General features: G+C 38.7%; 1 protein-coding gene across 1 annotated transcript in view; it reads right to left on the reverse strand.

Moving 5' to 3' along the window:
- Positions 1–12,886, reverse strand: part of bsnb (bassoon (presynaptic cytomatrix protein) b) — a gene marked incomplete at its 5' end in the record, with an annotated part of 84,526 nt that overhangs the window by 17,245 nt on the left and 54,395 nt on the right. The window lies entirely within an intron of this gene.

Raw genomic sequence — 12,886 nt, forward strand, 5'->3', positions numbered from 1 at the left:
TAACAGGACTTTATAAATAAAAATACACCTGTGTATTTACCATCTACCATGTAATGACGTGCAATTTAAAAGGGGATACAGTTCACAGTGATGCATTCTGTAGGGTGCATTAGTATACTATATACTATACCTATAATTGCTATACACATGAAACACCCAAAAAAGACAAACGGAATATATAAAAACTGACATCTAGGACACCTAGGAGTGATATGCAAAAAGATTATAGATCTTATCAAACAGTTAAACATTAAAATGTTTGCAGTTTTTATAGGAGAACTCACTACAGCAGTGAGGCAATTATTCCCTCTTCTGCAACATCATTGAAAATATTCAGCAGAAATATAGCAGCAAATAATACACACACAAAAAAAAACCCATCTGTACTGAATGTTATTGTCTTTAAAAACCATGGGTCTACAGATAATTATAAAATCATAAAATGTTTTATGTCCACAGTCTTAAAGAACACTAAAACCATTCAGATATACTGTAGGAGATTGCAAAAGTCCTCGCTAAGTTTAATGAGTCGCATAGGTACAGCAATAAACAGCAAAATTACTCCTAGTCCTAAATATAAAAGAGAGTGCATTTTCAAATTCCTGTGCCCCTCTGTCTTTTCTCGATTTTCTTGTCAGACTCATATACTTTCACAATACCTGGCAGAGGGCTTGCCAATATGGTAGTGTTGGAATGTTTGCTTACTGGGTTTGACGAGTGAGGTTTGTTGATTCAGGTTGATAAACAAGCAGTACACTGCATGGGGTTCTGTTCGGATCTACACTGATGCAACTGCTCGTACATCTCTGGTACACACAAGCATTCACAAACTACCATAACCTGCATCAGATATTGCTCACTAATGTACTGTAAACTTGGTTAAATAGAAGTTATCATCCAAAGACATTGTGGCTGGTTGCCAAGATTTTGCTATGCAGTTGTGATGGTGTTCTGACCGGGTATTAGCATGTTGCATGTTTAGTATGGATGGTTGCTTACTGGCAAAAGACAAAGAACCCACCACCATTTTCTATGATGTTCTGGTCCCTAAATATAACTTGGATCAATGAAAATCTATGGAATTGTACAGAGTCATATGCTGAAGTTTAATACAAAGGTTTAAAGATTTTAAAAAGAGCAATTTTAATCTAATTTAATAAAATTTAATCAATTTTAATCGAATTTAATACATCCTAAAAATGAAACTAAACTTGTGACTTCATACAAATGATCCCATGAAAATCTCCAAAACCAGGCTGTTAAGAAGAGAAAGAAGCTTTCTGCAGTAAGTAAACAGCTATTCTAGTAACAAAATTCTGACAAAATGTATGTGCACAGCTTTGCTTGACTGCTAGAGCGGGTCAGGATGAATTCTGGGGAGAGGCTGAGGAAAGGAAAGGTTTTGCCATGCGAGACAGATGCCTTTTCTTTTTGATTCTACTCCCCCCAAGTGCTCCACACTGAAGCTAAATATAAACAGGTGCAGCGTTCACTCAATACTTGTGCAAAGCTCACAAAATGCTCTGCCATCTGTGCCTTTCTGCTTTTTATATTCTGTGTTGAAGCGAGATGGACGTTGTGTGAGCGTAGACATTTGTGAGGTGTGCTTTTAGCATAATGAAGGAAGCAGAGGTAATGCAGTGTGTCTGTGAAGAAAGCCCAAGAAAAATTGTAAATTCATTCTCATTTCAAGAAAATGATCTGTGAAAGCTGCAACTCAGTTGGACAGGCCAAATTTACATGAATGCTTGATTTCTGCCAAATCTAAAACAATCTTTTTGTTATGTTTATTTTTTGCATTCAAAGCCAATTGGCTCAAAAATCTGAAGCTTAAACCAGTAGGCTATGACACCTTTGTCTGTAGAGGTTATCGGAAGTGGTCCAATAATAATCGGAAAAGCGCACAAAGTAGAACAAAATAAATAAATAATATTAACAATGTAGTATGTTGTGTTCATGTGAGTTTTGGAAAGCATGGAAACCACAGATGCAGTGTCAGCTGTTACTGGACATGGGACAATCAGACAAACTCCTACTGGCATAATGGTTGCCAAAGAACAACATTAGCATGGTTAAACTTTGAATATACCACACCAATACACCATCCAAATGTTTAGAAATAATAGAAAATTAGTGGATTAATGGGACCCAAAGCCATAACAGTTCATTTGTAAAATTATATTCAATACAGCTAGCTAACTACACTACTGTGAACAACATTAAATGTTTGCTAACATTATTTAGCTAATCCACAGGACCTGAATTAGCTAGTTGCATACCTGTGTTGCTGTCTGTGTGTTTGTGATTTTTGCTCCCATTTCGTGGTGTCTTTTGATGTTACCATCAAACAGGTGCAGACATGACTGTTTTGCATGTTGGGATAACCTTTGAATTCAACAGATTTCAAATGTGTTACATAAACCACTTTTCGAACAAATAGCTGCATGCATCTGAAAGAGCAGCAGAAGTCTCCAAAGTTTGCCAAGTCAAACCAAAAGCCTGCATGTATACACAACTGATAATGCTTTTCAGTCTGTCTACACTGGAAGCATCGAAGCAGCACGTCATTTCACAATGGTGAAAGTTATAGCATTCAAGTTATAGCACACATATGGCTTTTCTAAGTAACTCATTTTAAAACCGATGCGGAAAATAAAGCTCTGCAAGACCACATGGACACTTCCAGTGTAAATCGCTTCATTGCCTATAATGGTAACGGCTTGAAATTTCACACACCACTTGTGTTCGGTGTTGACACAGTACATACCTCTCAGATGGAAATTTCTCTGCTTCCCTATAAAAATATGTTCATGTAAATGCATATGATCACCTTTAATGATTAGCAAATAGATAAGTTCTTTTCTAAAGCATCTTTCCCTCTCTTACAAAAACATGCCAAATTCTAAGGGGTAGGCTATTTAAAAAAACAGGTTATGTGAAATACCCATGCATTCACACGGGGCGTCTGCGTCAACGCTTAATGGAGGGCACGTCTGAAGCTTGGTGCTGACGCAACAGTGATAGTGACAACAGCCAATCTTGGACAAACTTCCAGCTTGGACTGCAACGCTCTGACGATCTGCATTGGCACTTGAAAAGTTGAACATTTTTCAACTTCTTCCACAAGAACCCACAATTCAGTTCTACCAGAAAGACTCGGGAGAATAAATACTGTAACAATTATACATTTATTAACAGCCCAGCAAGCAATAAAGTTCTTTGGCGTAGGCCCCGTCCGTAGCTCGCAATCTGAGGGTCCGGACTCTGCATATCTTGCCTGAAGACAAAGGCAGGGGCGCAGCCGACCCCCTGTGATGAATGGGAAGGGACCATCCTGGTGGTGGTGGTGGGGAGGATGGAGGGAAGGAACCGTCTTGGAGGTGGTGGGGAGGATGGAGGTGAATGGAAGCGTCAGCATCTGCGAACTCAAACGTGTGTAAGTATCTTTTATAGAGAAACGTTAACGCCGATGCCCTGTGCGAATGCACCGTAAGTAAGCGGGTAACCTCAACTTTCGGTTCCAAAAACGGAGGTAACTTTCAGAGTATGTAAGTAGCCATAGCAACTTCCTCTCTTAAGAGAACCTGCTCTGGAGCACGTTCTGTTCCAGGGTTAGTTTACTTAAGAGGTGTTCAGCGCATGCATGCCCTATTTATGAGGCTCAGTGGGCGTGACATATTGTGCACAATATTATATCTATATCGATATATAAAGCACTATTAAAACAAGGTAATGTTTATTTTAATCTAAGAAAAAAATTCTAATCTCACACATCGTTGATCTGCATTCAGATTAATTTCTTTTTTTGTAACAGGATGTTTTCTATGCTATTGTTAATGTATTTCTATAATAAAAAAAGTGCAAGCACAGACTATTATTTAGTTTAATCAGTCTTTTTTTTATTATTATAATGGGTTGGCTAAACTTACTTCTGGAAAGCATTTTTGGAACCAGCATACCTTTAGTAGGCAAGGTTTGAGTTAAATAAATCGAGAGTTCAGGATATGTTTGATGGTAAGATAACCTTGCTATCCCTGGTCCCCTATTCACAAACCATTACATGCAGCTAAGCAAATAAAAAGACAGAGGTGGAAAATTGAAAACAAGAGAGATGTCAGAGTGTTAACAGATCAGTTTATAGTCATTTAAACTCTGTAGTGAAGGGCAGAGGTGCAGAGCTCTTAAAAAAATTCACTAAGAGATTGTGGGTGTGAGGCCTTAGCCTTCGAAGCGCTTTACATGAAGCTCATGCAGCTGAACGCCCAATGGGATAAACACACAGGCCACGAAATCAATCACCCTGAGATCGAGGGGGCAGGAAGAGAAAGGAGTTGTGAGAGCTTGTATGTTCAATGTGTGCAAGCAGGATTTATCACAATTAAGCAGGTTTATTAGAATTGATCATACGGATTATGAAGCAAGTATCACATTGAAGGTTTTAAATTGACTGCAGATTGATTTATATGGAGGAACATTTTAGGAATGTATGATTCACTACAAATATTAACAACAATTAAATGAGAAAAATCTCCACAGATGGTGTTGCTTGTCCCTCTGTTTTATATCGACGTCCAAGAAAAACTCACCATTTTCCTCCACACTCTGCGAGAAAATACTTTTATCCAAAGTGGCTTTACAAATAATGAATACAACATTTGTTTGAATTAGGAAATACCTCAAGGAAGTTTCAAACATTGCCTAGGATATACAGGATAGCTGTTCTGTTTAGGTAAATTAAGCTAAAAAACTGCATATTTCCCCTTTAATGAAAAAAAAAGTTTTTACACAATTCCCCTTTAATGGACACTTCTAAATGCAACTAGTCTCAAAAAGTAATGCATCAGTGAATGTTCTCATCTTAATTTTGTTAAGGGACTGCACAGGTCAAACTACTAAAGAGAAGCTAAATTTAGAGATTTTGAGATTCAAATTTTGAAGTTTGACATTTAAATATTAGAATCCCAGAGGTTTAACCTTTCATGTCTGAGCTTTTCAGTCAAATGCAGTGATTCATGCATTTATTTTAGACAAACAGAGCCATCTACAGTCCAGCAAATTAAATTAGCCCATCTCTGTGGATATAAGATTTACATAAGACAATCACTTACATAATATGATGGCTGCATTGCTTTCTGCTTTCTATATCAGAAATGTAGACAGTGGTTATGACCAGAATCCTCAAAATTACGAGAAGGCTCCAGAGTGTCTTAAAGACTGAAACAGAATTTGATCTAGTATCAGGGATTTCTATAGTACAGTACATTCAAATAAGATTACAAACTTTTTTTTATATAAGAGTCATCTGATTAAATTGCTATGAAACATGCCAGATTGCTTGAAAGAATCACAATAAATTTCATTAGTGGTCACTATTATTATTGCTTAAAAGGTTACTGTTTCATACAAATCCAATATTTACCCTTGAGTATTAAACTTAGGTGCATAACTCATCTGACATTATTTGTGGACATGAATGATACCTCAAATGGGTCCTTTTGAATTAGGCCTGTACGAAACCACCAAGCAACCACCCACAACACCCTAGCAACTGCTTAGAAACATGCCAATCATCACACAGAACACCATAGCAACTGCATAATAATCTAGCAACCAGTAACATTAGGGGTCAGTATGATGGCTCTCAAAACCTTTCTAAAAGTTGAACATGTGGTTTCCATAAAGCATATAATATATATAAACAAGTTATATGAACAATCAGAGACGTCTCTCCACAGGCTACAGGAAAGAAAAGGGTCAGCTGGATTGATCCACACAGTGAAGCTGTGACACCTGCAGTTCAGCCTGAGCTGAGCAGTGTGTTTGCGGGTTTGCACGGACATTCACAGGAACAATGGTGGTACATGTGACATGTCATATCTCTGACCGTGTCTAAACATGTGAACATTACATTTTCTGGCCAATATGAACAGTATGGTCATATCCGGTCTTGAACTTAAACTCTGCATGTCTGTGTCTTTGCTTTAGTAAAAGTTTACATAATACTGTATTTTATAATATAATGTAGTGTAATATAATATGATATATAATATATTAAAATGTAAAAATATTTGAACCTCTCATCACTTTTAGGAGACCTGACATTATGTAGGAGAGAAGCTTAAAACAGTCTTCAGTCTTGGAAAGTGAACTTATACAACATTATGAAAGGAAATTCAACCTCTGACAAGCTGTTATTCCCCGGTTCCCCCTGAGGAGGGCACCAGAGAGAGCACAAACCAACACGTTTAATCATCTCCACATTGGGGCACAGGTGCAACCACATGCTCGTACTCGCCGTCCACACACTCTCTCTGCTCTGTCAGAATTCCCATTCGCCTGTTGACAAACAGCCACATGCTTGCAACTCATGTCTCGGCAGGCCGCTATATCCCTGCTGGGCACAGGTACTCATGTTAGAAGACATGAACCCATCAGAATTCACACAAGCACAATCAGTGCTTCCATAAGCAGAATAATCAGAGACGTATCTCAACAGGCTACAGGAAAGAAAAGGGTCAGCTGGATTGATCCACACAGTGAAGCTGTGACACCTGCAGTTCAGCCTGGGCTGTGGTTGCATGACAGAGCAGGTGTATGTTTGCGGGTTTGCACAGACATTCACAGGAACAATGGCGGTACATGTGACATGTCATATCTCTGACCGTGTCTAAACATGTGAACATTACGTTTTCTGGCCGATATGAACAGTGTGGTCTTATCCGGTCTTGAACTTAAACTTAATACAAGTCTGTGTCTATGCTTTAGTTAAGGTTGACATAATATTGTATTTTATAATATAATGTAATGTAATATAATATGATATATAATGTATAAGAATATAAAAATATTTGAACCTCTCATCACTTTTAGGAGATCAGCCATTATGTAGGAGAGAACATTAAATTAAAAAGCATAAAACAGTCTTCAGTCTTGGAAAGTGAACTTTTACAACATTATAAAAGGAAATCCAACCTCTGACAAGCTGCGATTACCCGTTTCCCCTGAGGAGGGCACCAGCGAGAGCACAACACGTTTAATCCATAGACTGTAAAAAAAAAGATGGGCGACGCCCCTTCATTCTCTTCCATTGGGGAAAACTGAAGCCGCCAAAGTCCTAATATGGCGCTGACATCTTGTGCAGATTTGGGACCTGCTTCTGCGCAGTAGTGAGCGCGGGACCCGAGTCTGCGCAGTAGTGAGCAGGAAGAGCCGCGATATCAAGGTCCCGCCCTCACTATCGCAGAAACCGTTAGTAGGCTACAGTTAACTGCAGAACAGCTCATTATGTCAGTGTGAAATAAACAGTTATGGACATGTACAAATTAAAGCTGATGCTCCAATCTCCTCCCGAAAATCCCCCCAAAAAGTCAGTTGGTGCCTAAGTGACTACTTCGTTTAGAGAAGCTGTCAATCACAGCTGTCAATCATGACATCACATTCCAGTTTTTATAGCATCAAATAACTAACTTAGACCAAACTTATTTAAAAAAAAACAAAAAACACTTAAATATACATCAGCGTGAAAAAAACTACCTAAAATGACAGAAAACATTTTTGGAAAAAATTCATTTGAAGTGTAATTTGATTGTTTAGTTTCATTAGACTTCATGGGGAGGCGGGCTTTATGACCTATACTGGGACCAGCCACCGGGGGGCGATCGAGACACTTTGGCTTCACTTTTTAGGACTTGTGCGGCACGCTTTGTTTAATCACCTCCACATTAGGGCACAGGTGCAACCACATGCTCGTATTCGCCGTCCACACACTCTCTCTGCTCTGTCAGAATACCCATTCGCCTGTTGACAAACAGCCACATGCTTGCCACTCATGTCTCGGCAGGACGCTTCATCCCTGCTGACAGCACACTGGGCACAGGTACTCATGCTGGGACAGGAAATGTCAGTGCTCGTTAACAGCCAAGACACACCCACTCATCCTCACTCCATGTCACATATCTGACCCTGACTGATGGATTCCCATCAGCCTGTGTGCTGGATACCAGTCAGTTTATGCATTAAAACAAACTTTTTTTCTTCATCAATCAGCTCTGACATTTGAATTGTCTTATGTGGCATCTGTCTGAAGCTTTTGGATGGATGGATGGATGGATGGATGGATGGATGGATGGATGGATGGATGGATGGATGGATGGATGGATGGATGGATGGATGGATGGATGGATGGATGGATGGATGGATGGATAGATAGATAGATAGATAGATAGATAGATAGATAGATAGATAGATAGATAGATAGATAGATAGATAGATAGATAGATAGATAGATAGATAGATAGATAGATGACAGAATGAGAGATAGAATGAGGCAGGCAGAATGAGACAACAATACATAGAATGATCTAAAGACAGACAGATACAAAGCTATATTGTCAGACAGAACGATAGATAGAATGATAGACGGAATGATTGAATGATCAACAGACATAAAGACAGACAGATTGATAGAACGATAGAATAAAAGCAAGAGATGGCACGACAGAGTGATCGACTGACAGGCATACAGACAGAATGATAGAACACTAGATGGAATGACAGTCTGAGACATAGAACGATAGATAGAACCTGAGATAGAGTCCCCGTTTTTTAATGTGGTCTCACACATCTGTGCTGTATAAAACAGGCTTTCTCAGCAACTCCAGCAGTGATTTACCAATGTTTCTCACATGCATGTGCATTCATCTGTCATGCTGTGTGATTATGTGCGCATGCGTGTGCATGTGTGTGTCAGGGCAGTTTTACAGGACAAGTCAAGAGATATGTGGGTTAATCCTGTGGGACTCCTTCAATGGGCCACGTGGGACTGCACACACACACAGAGAGAGAGAGAGAGAAAGAGAGAGAGAGAGATCCTCCGGGCCTGCTGCCCTGAGTCTGAGCCTGCACCGGATTACTGAGAGTAGGAAATGAAAGATCATCCAGCATAAAGGCACTCAAAGAGCACCCATTCAAACTCCATCAGAGAGTGGGGGTGGGGGGGTGGGGGGGGGGGCAGAAAGAGATGGAAAAAGAGGGGACCATCTGCATGTGCACTCGCATCCACCTGAGCTAAAGCACTGTAACACATATGTTACAGTAATTTGCTCCTGTACAGCCTCACAATCCATTAATAGCACCAGTATTCATTCGCCGCAACATAACAGTGTGAGAATGGGATGGCATTCTTTGCTTGTTGCACGCAGTATGTCGTTACTGAAGCTCCTGCAGCACCTGAGGCTAAGAAAAGATTTGGAATCATTTGGGTAATTGATTTTGCTGTGTATTATTAGCAGTAGAGAGGCAGCACCAGTGTTTTTACACAACGCAAAAGAACAGAGAGGAGGAACTGAGAGAGCAGTCAGTCAGGGTGCTTTCCACAATAAGGTGAAGAGATAGTTATTCTCCCAATTACAATTAATATAATAAATATTTGATTTTACATTAAAGGAATATTTACCTAAAAATGAAAATTCTGTCAATTTACTCACTATTATGTCGACTTTTCTTTCTTCTGTGGAGCCCAAAATTTACACAGAATGACGGGTTCAGTCGTCATTCACTTTCATTGAGTATAGGGAAAAAAGATGCAATAAAAGTGAATGGTGACGAAGGCTCACAGTCTAAAATATTTTGCCTAAAATTTCCTTTTGTGTTCCACAGGTTGGAGCAATATGTACAGTAGGAGAATAAATGATGACAGATATGCCATTTCATGAATTTAGCGGTTTAGCCACATTTTCTGAAGAGACTCTATCGCTTTATATGATGAACAGATTGAATTTAGGCTTTTATTCACATATAAACATTCATCAACTCACTAATCAGTTGTGGTAAACAGAAGCTCAAGCATGATTGCTTGATGTGCGATAACCAATGAGGTTCATTCTCGTGTTACGCATCACGTTTGAGGTTCTGTAAGAACCAATGAGGTTCATTCTCGTGTTACGCATCACGTTTGATGATCTCTTTATGAACTTTTTGAAGCGTCAAAGTGGTAGTTGTGTAACTGTCAATGGAGGGACAGAATGCTATCCGATTTCTTCAAAAAGATTTTCATTTGTTTTCCGAAGATGAATGAAAGTCTTTCACAGAATCTTCATTTTTGGGCAAACTTTCCCTTTAACTAACTAGACTTTCAAACTTCTGAAGAAAATTTGAGTGGTGCTTGTTTATGTGATTGACAGGGTTGTTTCTAGTTGGTTGTTCACAGGCTCAAGTCCAGTCAACCCAGTTAAGATACATTCCAAATCCATTCAATGAACCTGATCCCGCACAAGGAATCGGAGAGACTATCGACATTAATCAAACTTCCTTTGTGGTCAGAGAGGTGCTGGAAAACACACACAAGGACACTGTAAGATGTCTGTCTGGACAGCTTTGTAATGAATGCTATCTATCTTTGTCTTGTCTTGTGTGTGCTAGAGGCTACACAGTCTTAACTGTGCATTTGTTTAGTTTTAACGACTAAAGGAATAACCTAGTGTTGTGAGAGTACAAACACTGAAATGTGTTAAGCAGTAAAGATTCTGCTATAGCATTTACAATATACCAAATAAGAGTGACAAAGAAACATGGAGTAATGTTAAATAATAATGTGAAAATACAGAGCAAATGAGATGGCGTACCATTACCACATGGTTATTTCAATATACACATGGTTATTTCAAATACAACCAAGTAAGCATTGGTAAGCATTACAATATAAGAAAATAAATACATTGTAATCTATACCATAACTGTTATATAAATGACCATTCAAAAGTTAAGGTGGGTAAGATTTTTTCATGTTTTTTAAATAAGTATCTTATAGTCAACAAGGCTCCATTAATTTTATCACAAATACAGTAAAACATAATATTGTGAACTATTAAAATGCAAGATCTTTCATATTTTAATGTATTTTAACATTTACCTAATTGGTAACACTTTACATTACGGTTCCCTTTGTAACGGGTTTATAAAGGTGTTTGTTAATGATTAACAAGTCATTTACAAATGCATTATAAATCGTTAATAAGCAGTTATAACTACATAAATAAAAAGGCCGACTTTAAAGCAATGCCTGCCAAATAGTGAGCCATTTATAACTCACATATTAATGCTTTATAAATGTATTTATTCACTTGTTTTACTCAAACCCAGATTCCTTATTTCATGATGCAGCAAAAATTGACTATCTGAAGGCTGAAGACTGTTGTATTTGTGGTTTTCTCGTTAATATCTCATGACTTGTGTCAGTTTTCTTACTATGTTGCTTACCAGACATTTTACCCATGATGATACTCTGCAAAAAGATCATGATGCCTATCCAAAAATATTTTTTTCAGGATTCTTTGATGAATAGAAAGTTCAAAAGAACAGCATCAATTTGAAATAGAAATATTTTCCAACATTATAAATGTCTTTGCTTTAACTTTAGTTACATTTAATGTGTCATTGCTGAACAAAAGTAGTAATTTCTTTCCTTCAAAAAAAAATAAAAAATCTTACTGGCCCCAAACTCTTGAATGGTAATGTAAAATGACTTATACCATGATATTCGTTCATACTGCCACCTCTACTTTAGTAACAATGTACAAAGTAAAGTAACGAAGTAACAATGAAGCCATTTCACAGACGTGAGTGGGCCAGAATACCACTCTCGTGTGTCGCTGCAGGATAACAGGCTGTCATCGGCGATTAAGCCTGCGTGAGGACGCGCTGTTAGTCCCTCTCAGGGCCGGAGCAGGGCAGGGTCATGTTTTCGCGCTCTTTATTTACGGCTTGTGTCGCTGTGCATCAGTCGCTTGAAAATGAAATCTCACAGACGCTCGGTGACAGACAGAGTGTAACGGTAATAACAACACACACACACACACACACACACACACCGTAGACCGTATCAGATGTTATCTGTAATGAAGTGCGTGCCGTGTGAAGACTGTTGCTCTGTACATCATCTTCCTGCGGCCCATGATGCTCTCTGATTACCTGAGTGGAAGGCTAGATCTCTTGACTACACCTTGGAGCATTTGACTCTCAACCCAAACATATTTTACTCCAGACAGCCAGAGAAAGTCTAATATCCAGGCGCTGATGCTGAATGGTTAGCCTATACTCATTGGGTCATTTGTCATTTAGCAGACACTTCTATCCAAAGCAAATTAAAGTACATTTTCTACAGCCACCTGTGGGTAAGTACCAGGGCATACAACAGTGAAGCTAAAACATTTAGATTACATCCCAGATGATTAACCACTACACCACCACCACTACAGGATGGTCTCTCAATGTCATACTATTAAAGTCCCAGTGAACCGGAAGTTGCAACCGACTTTACTCCAGTGTTGTGATGTATTTCCAAGTGAAATTTTGAATCGAGGGCGGGTTTTGCTTTAGCACACCTCCTCTCCATCACTCGCTCATAGCAGACTGATGGTTGGAGGGAGTGGTTAAGCATATTCAACCCAAGCGTCATCAGAGAACGAACGCCATTCCAGAGCGGAAGCAAATTTTTAGATTTTGATTAAAGATTACCACGACAGTTAACCTGCACAGATTAATTGGTCGCTATAAGATTGGCAATGTGCGCTAACAAAGTTAATAGGGTCAATTCGGATTTCATTAACCATGCAAATGAGTTTCCACAACTAACTGATTAACTCATCAAGTGAGTTTCGATATCTAGCCATGTCAATACTGTGCAAAATAAAATAAAGTAACATTTTTATAAAATTCTCAGGAAATGCATGTATACCATGAAATGCAATGTAAGTTGCTTTGGATAAAAGCATCTGCCAAATGCATTCATGTAAATAGCCTAAATGTTGCTTTCTCATCATTATGCCACGAGGCACTAAAGTTAGCATTAGCAAAAATAAATAAATCACTGAATATGTTTATTGCTAGC

The sequence above is a fragment of the Scardinius erythrophthalmus genome (assembly GCF_964197995.2).
Source record: "Scardinius erythrophthalmus genome assembly, chromosome: 25".
NCBI classification, from domain to species: domain Eukaryota; kingdom Metazoa; phylum Chordata; class Actinopteri; order Cypriniformes; family Leuciscidae; genus Scardinius; species Scardinius erythrophthalmus.